At 40.4% G+C, this 13,374-nt stretch overlaps 1 long non-coding RNA gene across 1 annotated transcript; it reads right to left on the bottom strand.

Annotated features, from left to right (window-relative positions):
• Positions 1-614: 614 nt before the first annotated feature.
• LOC115188030 (uncharacterized) lies at positions 615-12,829 on the bottom strand. The gene is made up of 2 exons (XR_003876181.1): positions 12,153-12,829; positions 615-1,141 (listed from the first exon to the last, which is right to left on the bottom strand). It is a non-coding gene; the product is annotated as an uncharacterized LOC115188030 (long non-coding RNA).
• Positions 12,830-13,374: the final 545 nt, after the last annotated feature.

Genomic DNA, 13,374 nt, shown 5'->3' with positions numbered 1-13,374 from the left:
GATCAATGAAAGGAGAAAAAAAAACTATCCCATCATGATGGAAAAGCGTTTCCTGAATCAACGAGTCTCCATGGTGATGGATAAACTTTACATCAACGGGCAACTGTATCAGGACTCTAGAGTAACTCCCTGGCTATTTTAATTCAATGTTGAAATCTCTGTGTATCATGACAACTATAATGAATACATGCACTATTGATCTCCACTTGACAAGGAAAGGGCTGCATATAGCTCAGGTTAATGTATGTAGCCTTCCTAACAAAATACATGAGGTTTTTAAACTTGGTCAACTTAAATAATATTCATATTTTAGCTTTGACCGAAACGCATTTAGATGCATCTGTAAATGATTGGCAAATGAAGATTTATGATATAGTCTACTTAGAAGGGACAGGAATAGTGGGGGTGCAGCACTGCACATTCAGAATCATGTACCTTTTAAGAGGGATAACCTTAATGTGTGTCAAATAGAGGCACTATGGGCTCAGGTACATCTGCCTCACTAGGCACCCATATTGGTGGGATGTGTGTATAGACCTCCTAGCTCTAAAGTGTCCTATCTGGATGACTTATGCACTGGGTTTGACCAGGCCACAGATTGTAAAAGAGATGTATTTTTCTTGGGTGATTTTAATATAAATTGGAATGATCATAATTCAAATAACGAAATTGATGAGATTTGTTTCAAACCACAGTTCTCGGCATATGGTTAATGATACTACTAGATCATCAACTAAGTTGGGTCACCGTTCAGACACATGCATTGATCTGATCTTCTCTAATATACCATTGCAATGCTTAAAAGACAGATCAAAGCCAGGGGCTGGACAGACCATAATATTGTGACCATAACCATGAACACCAAGGTTCCAAAGAAACCCCCAAGGATTGTGGTCAAGAGAAATTTCGGAATTTAAATCATGAGCTATTTCAAAATGATTTGATGCTGTACCCTGGGAGCTGATTTATCTAGATGATTTAAATCACGCTATAGAATGTTTTATTGATTTACTCACTGAGGTAGTGGAGCACCATGCCCCAGTAAGAAAGAGTACAGTTGGGGCTCGTCCATCTCCATGGATTGATGAACTGGGTGAGGCATTTTCTCAAAGAAATATGGCAAAGGTTTTAGCAGCCAAATCTAAAACAGAAATTGATTAACAGAATTATATAACACTACGTAATTATGCAGTTAAATTGAATTGTAAGAAAAATACATTTTACAAAAATGCTTTTATTGATTGTAAAAAAATGTTTTTTTAAAAGGTATGGAATACAGTTAAGGGCTTACTTAGTACATCTATTACATCATGCCCATCAAGTGTGGAGGTTGGTGGGAGAACTATAACAAAACCAGCTGACATTGTAAAAATAAATCTGCAAAATGATTAGCAAAGATAATGTATTTACTGAATCGATAATGTAAACACCCATTCTTCTAAACATGCCATTGTCCAATGCATCGATGATCATATGAGCAAAAAAAAAATATATATATATATATTTTAGTCTAAAAATAAATGTCAGTTGAGGTGTTAAACCTATTGAAGTCATTACCTGATGGTAAATCTACAGGTTATGATCTTATGAACAATTATTTTACTTTCTATGCTGCTCCCCAGGTTGCAGCTCCACTGAAATACATATTTAATTGGTCACTGGAAAAGGGGACATTTGCAAATATATGGAAGCATGCTAAACTGTGTCCTAACCCAAAAGACAGCAAAGAACCCATTACTCCTGACAGTCGACCTTCACTCAGTAAGATATGGTAGGGTATTGTGAGTAGACAAATATGGGAGTACATGGAAAAGAATGATCTGATTACAGCCAATCAGCATGCTTATCCCCAAAAGAAACATTCCACTACCACTGCATTGGTTGACAATGACTGACCAGTGGCTCAATGCTATGGATAATTGCAGGTTTGTGGGTGTACTGTTTTTTGATTTTAGTGCAGCATTTGATTTAGTGGATCATTAAATAATTGACAAAATTATAGTATTATGGTTTTAAGGAGGTAGCATTGAATTGGGTACAGTCATATCTAACTGACAGGAAACAGTCCACCTATATCTGAAACTCCAGCTACTATATTTGCAGATGGTACTACAATTTATACAGCAAGACAATCTGTTCAACAGGTACAGCAAGCTCTACAAGTAGATTTGGAAAATATCAGGAAGTGTGTTTGCAGGAACAAACTTGTTTTAAACACCAAGAAAACCAAAGTTGTTGGTCTGTTCCACCAGGAAAAGGCCAACACAGCATGGGATACAAGTATGTATGGGGGGGGGGGTACAAATTGGCAAAAAGTGGGCGAAACTAAACTACTAGGAGTGCAGCTAGACAACTGCTGATCATGGTAGTCTCAAATAACTCATCTAGGTTAAAAAAATATTAAAACTGCATGCATGATCAGAAGGATAGCTAAATATTTACTGGGAAAGATGCTTAAGCAAATAATCCAAGCATTAATTGGGAGTCAAGTGATCTAACTGATCTCTGGTCTGGGGAAATGCAACAGCAAGTGAAAAGTAGGAGAATACAGATTGGACAGAACAAAGCAGCAAGGATTGTTTTAAGGTGGAGATATGGTTCTTCTGTTGTAGTCATGCTCAATGCTCTTGGTTGGTCAATCAATCGACAAGATAATTGAAAAAAAAACGTGCTTATTTTATAATATACACTATTTAAAAACAGCCAAACTCTATTCAAAACAGTACTCAGTTGGTAAGAGACAGACATTCAGTAAATACTAGGAATAGATTGTCCACCATCTATGTGTTATCCAGAAAGGAGAAATAGGCAAAAGAACATTGATTTAGAGCAATAAAGAAATTTAATAATTTATCTGAGCAAACCAGAAACATTTCTAGAAATAAATTCAAACAAGACGTTAACACCATTCAAATATAAGACATAGGAAAGTTGTGTTAGACTATGGTGGATGAAAAATCTATTTTTAGATAGTATTTATCTGGTCAATATGTCAGTGTATTATGTTTGTTTGTAACAGTGTGGTATATCTGAAAATGTAAAATGTATTATACGTTGTATTTTAACGTTTAAGGACACGTGGAAGATTAGTCCAAATGAGGACTAAAAGAGATCCTAAACAAAACAAAATCTACACACAATACCCAATAAATGGCAAAGCCAAAACAGGTTTAGACATTTTTGCAAAGATGTTAAAAATAAAAAAACAGAAAAACCTTATTTACCCAACTACTCAGAGCCTTTGCTATGAGACTCAAAATTGAGCTCAGGTGCATTCTGTTTGCATTGATCATCCTTGAGATGTTTCTGCAACTTGATTGGAGTCCACCTGGGTGAATTAAATTTATTGGACATGATTTGGAAAAGCACACACACACACCTGTCTACATCAAGTCCCACAGTTGACAGTGCATGTAAGAGCTAAAACCAAGCCATGAGGTCAAAGGAATTGTCTGTAGAGCTCCGTGGCAGGATTGTGTCGAGGCACATATCTGGGGATGGATACCAAAACATTTCTGCAGCATTGAAGGTCCCCAATAACACAGTGGCCTCCATCATTCTTAAATGGAATAGGTTTGGAACCACCAAGACTCTCCCTAGAGCTGGCCAAACTGAGCAATGGCAGGATTAGGGTCTTGGTCAGGGAGGTGACCAGAACCTGATGGTCACTGACAGAGCTCCAGAGTTCCTCTGTAAAGAAGGGAGAACCTTCCAGAAGGACAACCATCTCGGTAGTACTCCACCAACCAGGCCTTTATGGTAGTGGCCAGAAGTGCCTTTTACTGAGAAGTGGCTTACATTGCTCAGAAGTGGCTTACATTGCCAAAAGGCACCTAAAGGACTCTGACCATGAGAAACAAGATTCTCTGGTCTGATGAAACCAAGACTGAACGCTTTGGTCTGAATGCCACCTGTCACGTCTGGAGGAAACCTTGCACCATCCCTACGGTGAAGCATGGTGGTGGCAGCATCATGCTGTGTGGATGTTTTTCAGCAGCAGGGACACAGAGACTAGTCAGGATCGAGGGAAAGATGAACTGAGCAAAGTACAGAGAGCCTTGATGAAAACCTGCTCCAGAGCACTCAAGACCTCAGACTGAGGCAAAGGTTCACCTTCCAACAGGACAACAACCCTAAGCACACAGCCAAAACAACATAGGAGTGGCTTCAGGACAAGTATCTGAATGTCCTTGAGTGGCCCAGCCAGAGCCCGGACTTGAATCTGGGCTCTGGAGAGACCTGAAAACAGCTCGGCAGCAACGCTCCCCATCCAACCTGACAGAGCTTGAGAGGATCTGCAGAGAAGAATTGTAGCGTCATACGCTGTGAAAAGGTGATTCAACAAAGTACTGAGTAAAGGGTCTGAATACTTGTGTAATGTGATATTTCAGGGGGGGGGGGGCTCCTCCAGACCATTCAAAATGTGCAATGGTGGCACAGAATGGCTGCCATTCAACCATGTAGTAGGAGCTGGTTGCTACCAGGGTTTGGGCTCAATTCAGAATGAGCTTAAATTCAATTGACCACACCCCAAAGGATGTAGAATTTGAATTAGTGGCAAGAAGTAGAGTTTAATTCAATGCAATTAAAATAAATTCCACTCAGTAATAGAACATGAGTTTTACTGAATCTGACTGGTCACATTTCCAGATACCAAATAATATACCACTTCTCTGGAAACAATGTTCATATCCTCTTTAACCTCATTTAGAATAGCAAATTACATTTCCAGCAACTATTTCATTTGTTTGGCGTATTTTTGAAGGCCTCAAATAAAATCACATTTTATTGGTCACATACACATGGTTAGCAGATGTTAATGCGAGTGTAGCGAAATGCGTGTGCTTTTAGTTCCGACTGTACAATAATATCTAACAATTTCACAACAACTACCTTATAGACACAAGTGTAAAAGAATGAATAAGAATATGTACATATAAATATATGGATGAGCGATGGCTGAACAGCATAGGCAAGATATAGTAGATGGTATAGAGTACAGTATATACAAATAAGATGAGTAATGTAGGGTATGTAAACATTATATAAAGTGGCATTGTTTAAAGTGACTAGTGATACATTTATTACATCCAATTTTTAATAATTAAAGTTGCTAGAGATTTGAGTCAGTATGTTGGCAGCAGCCACTCAATGTTAGTGATGGCTGTTTAACTTGTTATGGATAGGGGGCAGTATTTTCACGGCCGGATAAAAAACGTACCCGATTTAATCTGACTTTACTCCTGCCCAGAAACTAGAATATGCATATAATTATTAGCTTTGGATAGAAAACACTCCAAAGTTTCTAAAACTGTTTGAATGGTGTCTGTGAGTATAACAGAACTCATTTGGCAGGCCAAAACCTGAGAAGATTCCTTACAGGAAGTGCCCTCTCTGACCATTTCTTGGCCTTCTACACTCTCTTTATTGAAAACTGAGGATCTCTGATGTAACGTGACACTTCCTACGGCTCCCATAGGCTCTCAGAAGGCGGCAGAACGGGGAATGATGACTTTGCAGGCCATGGCTGAAAAACAGTAGCGCATTTGGATAGTGGTCGATCAGAGAACAATGAGACTGGTGCACGCGTGCACGAGCCGACACCATGTTTATATTTTTTCGTCTTTGAACGAAAACAGGGTTTCCCGGTCGGAATATTATCGCTTTTTTACGAGAAAAATCGCATAAAAATTTATTTTAAACAGCGTTTGACATGCTTCGAAGTACGGTAATGGAATATTTAGAAATCTTTTGTCACGAAATGCGCGTCACCCTTCGAATAGTGTCTTGAACGCACAACAAAACGCCGCTATTTGGATATAACTATGGATTATTTGGAACCAAACCAACATTTGTTGTTGAAGTAGAAGTCCTGGGAGTGCATTCTGACGAAGAACAGCAAAGGTAATCCAAATCTTCTTATAGTAAATCTGAGTTTGGTGAGGGCCAAACTTGGTGGGTGTCAAAATAGCTAGCCCATGATGGCGAGCTATCTACTCAGAATATTGCAAAATGTGCTTTCACCGAAAAGCTATTTTAAAATCGGACACCGCGATTGCATAAAGGAGTTCTGTATCTATAATTCTTAAAATAATTATGTTTTTTGTGAACGTTTATCGTGAGTAATTTAGTAAATTCACCGGAGGTTTGCGGTGGATATGCTAGTTCTGAACGTCACATGCTAATGTAAAAAGCTGGTTTTTGATATAAATATGAACTTGATTGAACAAAACATGCATGTGTTGTATAACATAATGTCCTAGGAGTGTCATCTGATGAAGATCAAAGGTTAGTGCTGCATTTAGCTGTGGTTTGGGTTTATGTGACATTATATGCTAGCTTGAAAAATGGGTGTCTGATTATTTCTGGCTGGGTACTCTCCTGACATAATCTAATGTTTTGCTTTCGTTGTAAAGCCTTTTTTGAAATCGGACAGTGTGGTTAGATAAAGGAGAGTCTTGTCTTTAAAATGGTGTAAAATAGTCATATGTTTGAAAAATCGAAGTTTTCGGATTTGAGGACTTTGTATTTCGCGCCACGCCCATCATTGGATATTGGAGCAGGTGTTCCGCTAGCGGAACGTCTAGATGTAAACAGTCTGATGGCCTTGAGATAGAAGCTTTTCTTCAGTCTCCCGGTCCCCGCTTTGATGCACCTGTACTGACCTCGCCTTCTGGATGATAGCGGGGTGAACAGGCAGTGGCTCGGGTGGTTGTTGTCCTTGATCATTTTGGCCGTCCTGTAACGTCAGGTGGTGTAGGTGTCCTGGAGGGCAGGTAGTTTGCACCCGGTGATGCGTTGTGCAGAACTCACTACCCTCTGGTGAGCCTTACGGTTGTGGGCGGAGCAGTTGCCGTACCAGGTGGTGATACAGCCCGACAGGATGCTCTTGATTGTGCATCTGTAAAAATGTGTGAGTGTTTTTGGTGACAAGACAAATTTCTTCAGCCTCCTGAGGTTGAAGAGGCGCTGTTGTGCCTTCACCACACTGTCTGTGTGGGTGGACCATTTCAGGTTGTCAGTGATGTGTACGCCGAGGAACTTAAAAAACTCTCCACCTTCTCCACTACTGTCCCATCGATGTGGATAGGGGGGTGCTCCCTCTGCTGTTTCCTGAAGTCCACAATCATCTCCTTTGTTTTGTTGACGTTGAGTGTGAGGTTATTTTCCGGGCCCTCACCTCCTCCCTGTAGGCCGTCTCGTCGTTGTTGGTAATCAAGCCTACCACTGTAGTGTCTGCAAACTTGATGATTGAGTTGGAGGTGTGCATGGCCACCCAGTCATGGGTGAACAGGGAGTACAGGAGAGGGCTGAGAACGCACCTTTATTGGGCCCCAATGTTGAGGATCAGCGGGGTGGAGATGTTGTTTCCTACCTTCACCACCTGGGGGCGGCACGTCAGAAAGTCCAGGATCCAGTTGCACAGGGTAGGGTCGAGACCCAGGGTCTCGAGCTTAACGACGAGTTTGGAGGGTACTATGGTGTTAAATGCTGAGCTGTAGTCGATGAACAGCATTCTTACATAGGTATTCCTCTTGTCCAGATGGGTTAGGGCAGTGTGATTGCGTCATCTGTGGACCTATTGGGGCGGTAAGCAAATTGGTGTGGGTCTAGGGTGTCAGGTAGGGTGGAGGTGATATGATCCTTGACTAGTCTCTCAAAGCATTTCATGATGACGGAAGTGAGTGCTACGGGCGATAGTCGTTTAGCTCAGTTACCTTAGCTTTCTTGAGAACAGGAACAATGGTGGCCCTCTTGAAGCATGTGGGAACAGCAGATTAGAATAGGGATTGATTGAATATGCCCGTAAACACACCAGCCAGCTGGTCTGCGCATACTCTGAGGATACGGCTAGGGATGCCGTCTGCCTTGTGAGGGTTAACACGTTTAAACCTTTTACTCACGTTGGCTGCGGTGAAGGAGAGCCCGCAGGTTTTGGTAGCGGGCCGTGTCAGTGGCACTGTAATGTCCTCAAAGCGAGCAAAGAAGTTGTTTAGTTTGTCTGGGAGCAAGACATCGGTGTCCACGACGGGTTTGGTTTTCTTTTTGTAATCTGTGATTGAGTGTAGACCCTGCCACATACCTCGTGTCTGAGCCGTTGAGTTGCGACTCTACTTTGTCTCTATACTGACGCTTAGCTTGTTTGATTGCTTTGCGGAGGGAATAGCTACACTGTTTGTATTCAGTCATGTTTCCGGACACCTTGCCATGATTAAAAGCAGTGGTTCGCACTTTCAATTTTGCGCGAATGCTGCTATCAATCCACAGTTTCTGGTTGGGGAAGGTTTTAATAGTCAGGGTCAACTTGAGGGTTAAATTAATACATTCTGAAAATTGTATATTTGCATACATGTTTTGTTTTCCTTGATAATTTAAGTGTTTGTCCTGAAAATCCATTGTTTCAACAATATTTTATATGCATGTTTATAACATGTTTGTTGTTTTATGTACAACATCTAACATAGAACACAAGAGGCATTTATTTTCAATCAATTTCACTGAATTAAATTATATTTCCTTTCATTCAAATTGCAAGTCTGTATCCTGTTAACTACTTCAATTCAAATTGCCTCAAATTCAAATTCAGGAATCTCAATTCAATTCTGAATTGATCTGAAACCTGGTTGCTATACAATGGTGGAGGTTGATGCGAGTGATCCTTTCACAATATAAAGTCCCTCTACACCCTACATTAAACAGTCTCTCCAGGATTCCACGATAGCATACATAGTTCAATGCAAAAATCAACCAATCCATGCATATTATGCGAGAGCTCACAATTTTGACCAATCACTGCACTTTACTGCATTAAATGGGTCCAAACAAATGAGGTTTCGCAATTTCGACCACTTACCTCAAACTTCCCAATCAAACCACACAAACTTTCTTCCCCCGTCAGCGTGTTAATGTCAGTCATCAACCATCAGTTTATTACAGATGGAACAATGAACAGGAATCTCATTTACCAACAAAAATCACAGCTATAAATTTCAATATATTTTACATGAAAGTGGGGGCAAATTGTAATGCACTCCATGCAACGTTGTGCTGGAACACCAGGTTACTTCGAACCAGCAAAGCATGTGAAAAGAATGTCCGAACAGCTACCACAGCAGCGGCAGATCACCGTGACCAAAGCAACAGCAGGGAAATCTGTGGTAGTGAAGTGCAGTTCGCGAACGATTCGTTATTTTTGAAATACTTTTTACTGACTCGAGAATCATCCTTATTTTTTGTTTTTACTGCTGGCCGCAATGAATCACAAATAATGATTGATTTACGAGCCTCTGGCTCAGCGTACTCAGACCAACAACTGTGCCCGCTATAAAATAGATCATGCTGCAGGTAGCATAGAGACGTATTCGACTTAAAATCCTACTAGGACTGAGCACATAAGAAATTAACATGGTCCAAAAAATGACTGCCGTGTAATTTTGAATTGGTTGCCCCTGAAGGTTGAAGAAAAGCAAGTGTAAAAGAGGGTGACTTCAATCACCATCATTACATTACATTTATTAAAAGTGATGATGCAGCCCCCTGCCAACAAACGGTTAGTGTTTTTATTGAAGACTGTGGTGACACCAGCTTTGTATATTGCTGCAAAGTCCTTAGTGCTCCACCTAAGATAACCTCTAGTCTAGGGAAACACTGCTAGAGCTCTTGGACTCTGAGGAGACTGTCTGCAGAGTTGAACAGCTGTTGGATGGGCAAATCATACGTGTAGTTTAAGCAGGCCAGGTGCATGTGTGTGTGTTAAAGCATTCTGGGCAGTTTATGTTGGAAACACTGCTGGGCATACACACACACGTTACTAAGACAGATTCCCCTTTCAGAGGAGAACCAGATGTGCAATACATTGAAGTAGGGCGATGGTGTGTGTAATACTGATGTTATACTGAAATGTCAAATGTGTGTTATTGTTTATACATATGCAAGCTATTTTGTGTGTAACAGTTATGGGTGGTCAAACCAGCCTGGATGAGTATGGATTTGTGTGTGCAACAGTTGAGACAGTGTGCAACAGTTGAGGTAGTGTGTGTGTGTGTGTGTGTGTACATTCGAAGTCAGACGTTTACATACACCTTAGCCAAATACATTTAAAAACTCAGTTTTTCACAATTCCTGACATTTAATCCTAGTAAAAGGTCCCTTTCTTAGGTCAGTTAGGATCACCACTTTATTTTAAGAATGTGAAATGTCAGAATAATAGTAGAGAATGATTTATTTCAGCTTTTATTTCTTTCATCACATTCCCAGTGGGTCAGACGTTTACATACAGTCAATTAGTATTTGGTAGCATTGCCTTTAAATTGTTTAACTTGGGTCAAATGTTTTGGGGAGCCTTCCACAAGCTTCCCACAATAAGTTGGGTGAATTTTATCCTATTCCTCCTGACAGAGCTGGTGTAACTGAATCAGGTTTGTAGGCCTCCTTGCTCGCACACACTTTTTCAGATCTGCCCACAAATGTTCTATAGGATTGAGGTCAGGGCTTTGTGATGGCCACTCCAATACCTTGACTTTGTTGTCCTTATGCCGTTTTGCCACAACTTTGGAAGTATGCTTGGGGTCATTGTCCATTTGGAAGACCCATTTGCGACCAAGATTTAACTTCCTGACTGATGTCTTGAGATGTTGCTTCAATATATCCACATCATTTTCCTTCCTCATGAAGCCATCTATTTTGTGAAGTGCACCAGTCCCTCCTGCAGCAAAGCACCCCCACAACATGATGCTGCCACCCCCGTGCTTTACGGTTGGGATGGTGTTCTTTGGCTTGCAAGCCTCCCCCTTTCTCCTCCAAACATAACAATGGTCATTATGGCCAAACAGTTCTATTTTTGTTTCATCAGACCAGAGGACATTTCTCCAAAAAGTATCATCTTTGTCCCCATGTGCAGTTGCAAACCGTAGTCTGGCTTTTTTTAATGGCCGTTTTGGAGCAGTGGCTTCTTCCTTGCTGAGCGGCCGTTCAGGTTATGTTGATATAGGACTCGTTTTACTGTGGATATAGATATTTTTGTAGCCGTTTCCTCCAGCATCTTCACAAGGTCCTTTGCTGTTGTTCTGGGATTGATTTGCACTTTTCACACCAATGAACGTTCATCTCTAGGAGACAGAATGCGTCTCCTTCCTGAGCGGTATGACAGCTGCGTGGTCCCATGGTGTTTATAGTTGCGTACTATTGTTTGTATAGATGAACGTGGTACCGTCAGGCTTTTGGAAATTGCTCCCAAGGATGAACCAGACTTGTGGAGGTCTGCAATTTCTTTTGAGGTCTTTGCTGATTTGTTTTGATTTTCCCATGATGTCAAGCAAAGAAGCACTGAGTTTGAAGGTAGGCCTTGAAATACATCCACAGGTACACCTCCAATTGACTCAAATAATGTAAATTAGCCTATCAGAAGCTTCTAAAGCAATGACATCATTTTCTGGAATTTTCCAAGCTGTTTAAAGGCACAGTCAACTTAGTGTATGTAAACTTCTGACCCACTGGAATTGTGATACAGTGAATTAAGTGAAATAATGTTTGTAAACAATTGTTGGAAAAATTAGTTGTGTCATGCACAAAGTAGATGTCCTAACCGACTTTCCAAAACTATAGTTTGTTAACAAGACCTTTGTGGAGTGGTTGAAAAACAAGTTTTAATGACTCCAAACAAAGTGTATGTAAACTTCCGACTTCAACTGTGTACACACACACACACACCTGTGTGTGCATAGTATGTGTCTAGCAAATTTCTTTGAACGTTAAATGCCCGATTTGAAGTAGGAGCAAAAATACTGTACAGCCCACATAACTGATATGCTGTTTCAGGTGTGTGCGGTTGCAGTAGTCTTTCGAAGTAACCAGGTCATTCACCTAAAACCACAGGCCCTAGCAAAAACACTCTGCATAATGCATACTAATTAATATAGAAGGGTCAAAATGTTGCTGCAATCAATTGGCTATCAACCCACAACTGGTGGTTATTGTGTTCTTTATTTTAGTTAGATGATACTATTATAATAGCACTTAACACTGTTACAATGTATATTTTTGGATGTGGGGAGGGATGTTACTCTGGGGGGAGTAAATTCGACATGGGGACGATGTTACTGCAGAGGGAGGGAGGGGTAAATTCGACAATACTGTGAACCTATTATGCTTACCTTGAACTGAAAGGGATGTATCTCGTTGAGTGAGTGTCTTCTTAGCTTCTTGGTTAGAGTCTTCAACATCCTGAAATTTTATGACTATGGTTTCAACAAACTATTTTTGTTGCTAAATGTACACTGGTGTGAAGCCATGCGACAACTACAGTGCATTCATTGCGAATGTACAGCAGTTTGCACATCAGTCGCACACATTTACACATGAACGCACACACCATACACAAAGGTGGCACGCTCAACTTCTGTTGAAGCGAATAATCAGCCCCGATATCAGGTTGAAGATAAACTCTGTGCAGGTCAAAATCTTGACATGATAGCGACCAAATCCGTTATTTGTGACAGGCTGGATTAGGACGAATTTGAACTAAAACCGACTTCTTGTGCGTTCATTTAGCTTGGTAGCGACGTAGCCAGTCCTGGTAGCTGGTTTCCCCGGTCCCAAATTAATACATGATAGTAGTTTCGACTTTCTCCTCTGCTTTGCAAAAAATAATTGTAGGAACAGCGCGCAAACTAGGTAGGTTACTTTTTACTGAACTTGCTCACATTTAGACACGCACACAGCCGAATGTAGGCTACACGGCAGGCTAGTTTACAAGAACAGACATACTACTTTTCTCGGTTATGGATCCGGCTTTTTCATTGGCTTCTCCACCGAATGATGTCGTTTTTTTCTGTAGAGGGAGGGGTGACTGCCTATTTCTTAAAGCCATATCTTGTTTTCATGGAACGATAGACCTTATGTTTATATACGGCCTAAATCTGTAATGTATTTCAGCCAATTTTCATCTATTGGAGTAACAATACGGTTACTTAGATTTGGGAACTATCATTAGGATGATGTGTGTCAAGTTTCGAATTTGAACTATAAAATAGCCTACTTTGTTTTAAATATAAAACAATATAATGTATTAGAATAGAATAAAAAAGAATACAATTAGAATAGAATAGAATATAACTTTATTTATTCATTATAGTGACAATGGAAAAATAATAGCTTAAAATAAACAGCTTTAAGAAAAGGGGCACTCCAAAAAGTTACCCATGACCACAAAATATGAACAATGCATCATTACAAAGTTATATTGTGAGTTATGATAGGGTAATGCAGTTTTAGTAAGCCCATGTGGCATTTATAAGTTGTCATGCGAATAAAGACAATTGAACTGAAATTAGAGAAAGTGAGATGTGGGTAAGAAAGAGAAGAGAGAGGGAGAGA

This window comes from Salmo trutta, unplaced genomic scaffold, assembly GCF_901001165.1.
Source record: "Salmo trutta unplaced genomic scaffold, fSalTru1.1, whole genome shotgun sequence".
Taxonomy (NCBI): domain Eukaryota; kingdom Metazoa; phylum Chordata; class Actinopteri; order Salmoniformes; family Salmonidae; genus Salmo; species Salmo trutta.
Note: the sequence above shows the minus strand (reverse complement) of the source record. Positions and strands in the feature narration are given on the sequence as shown.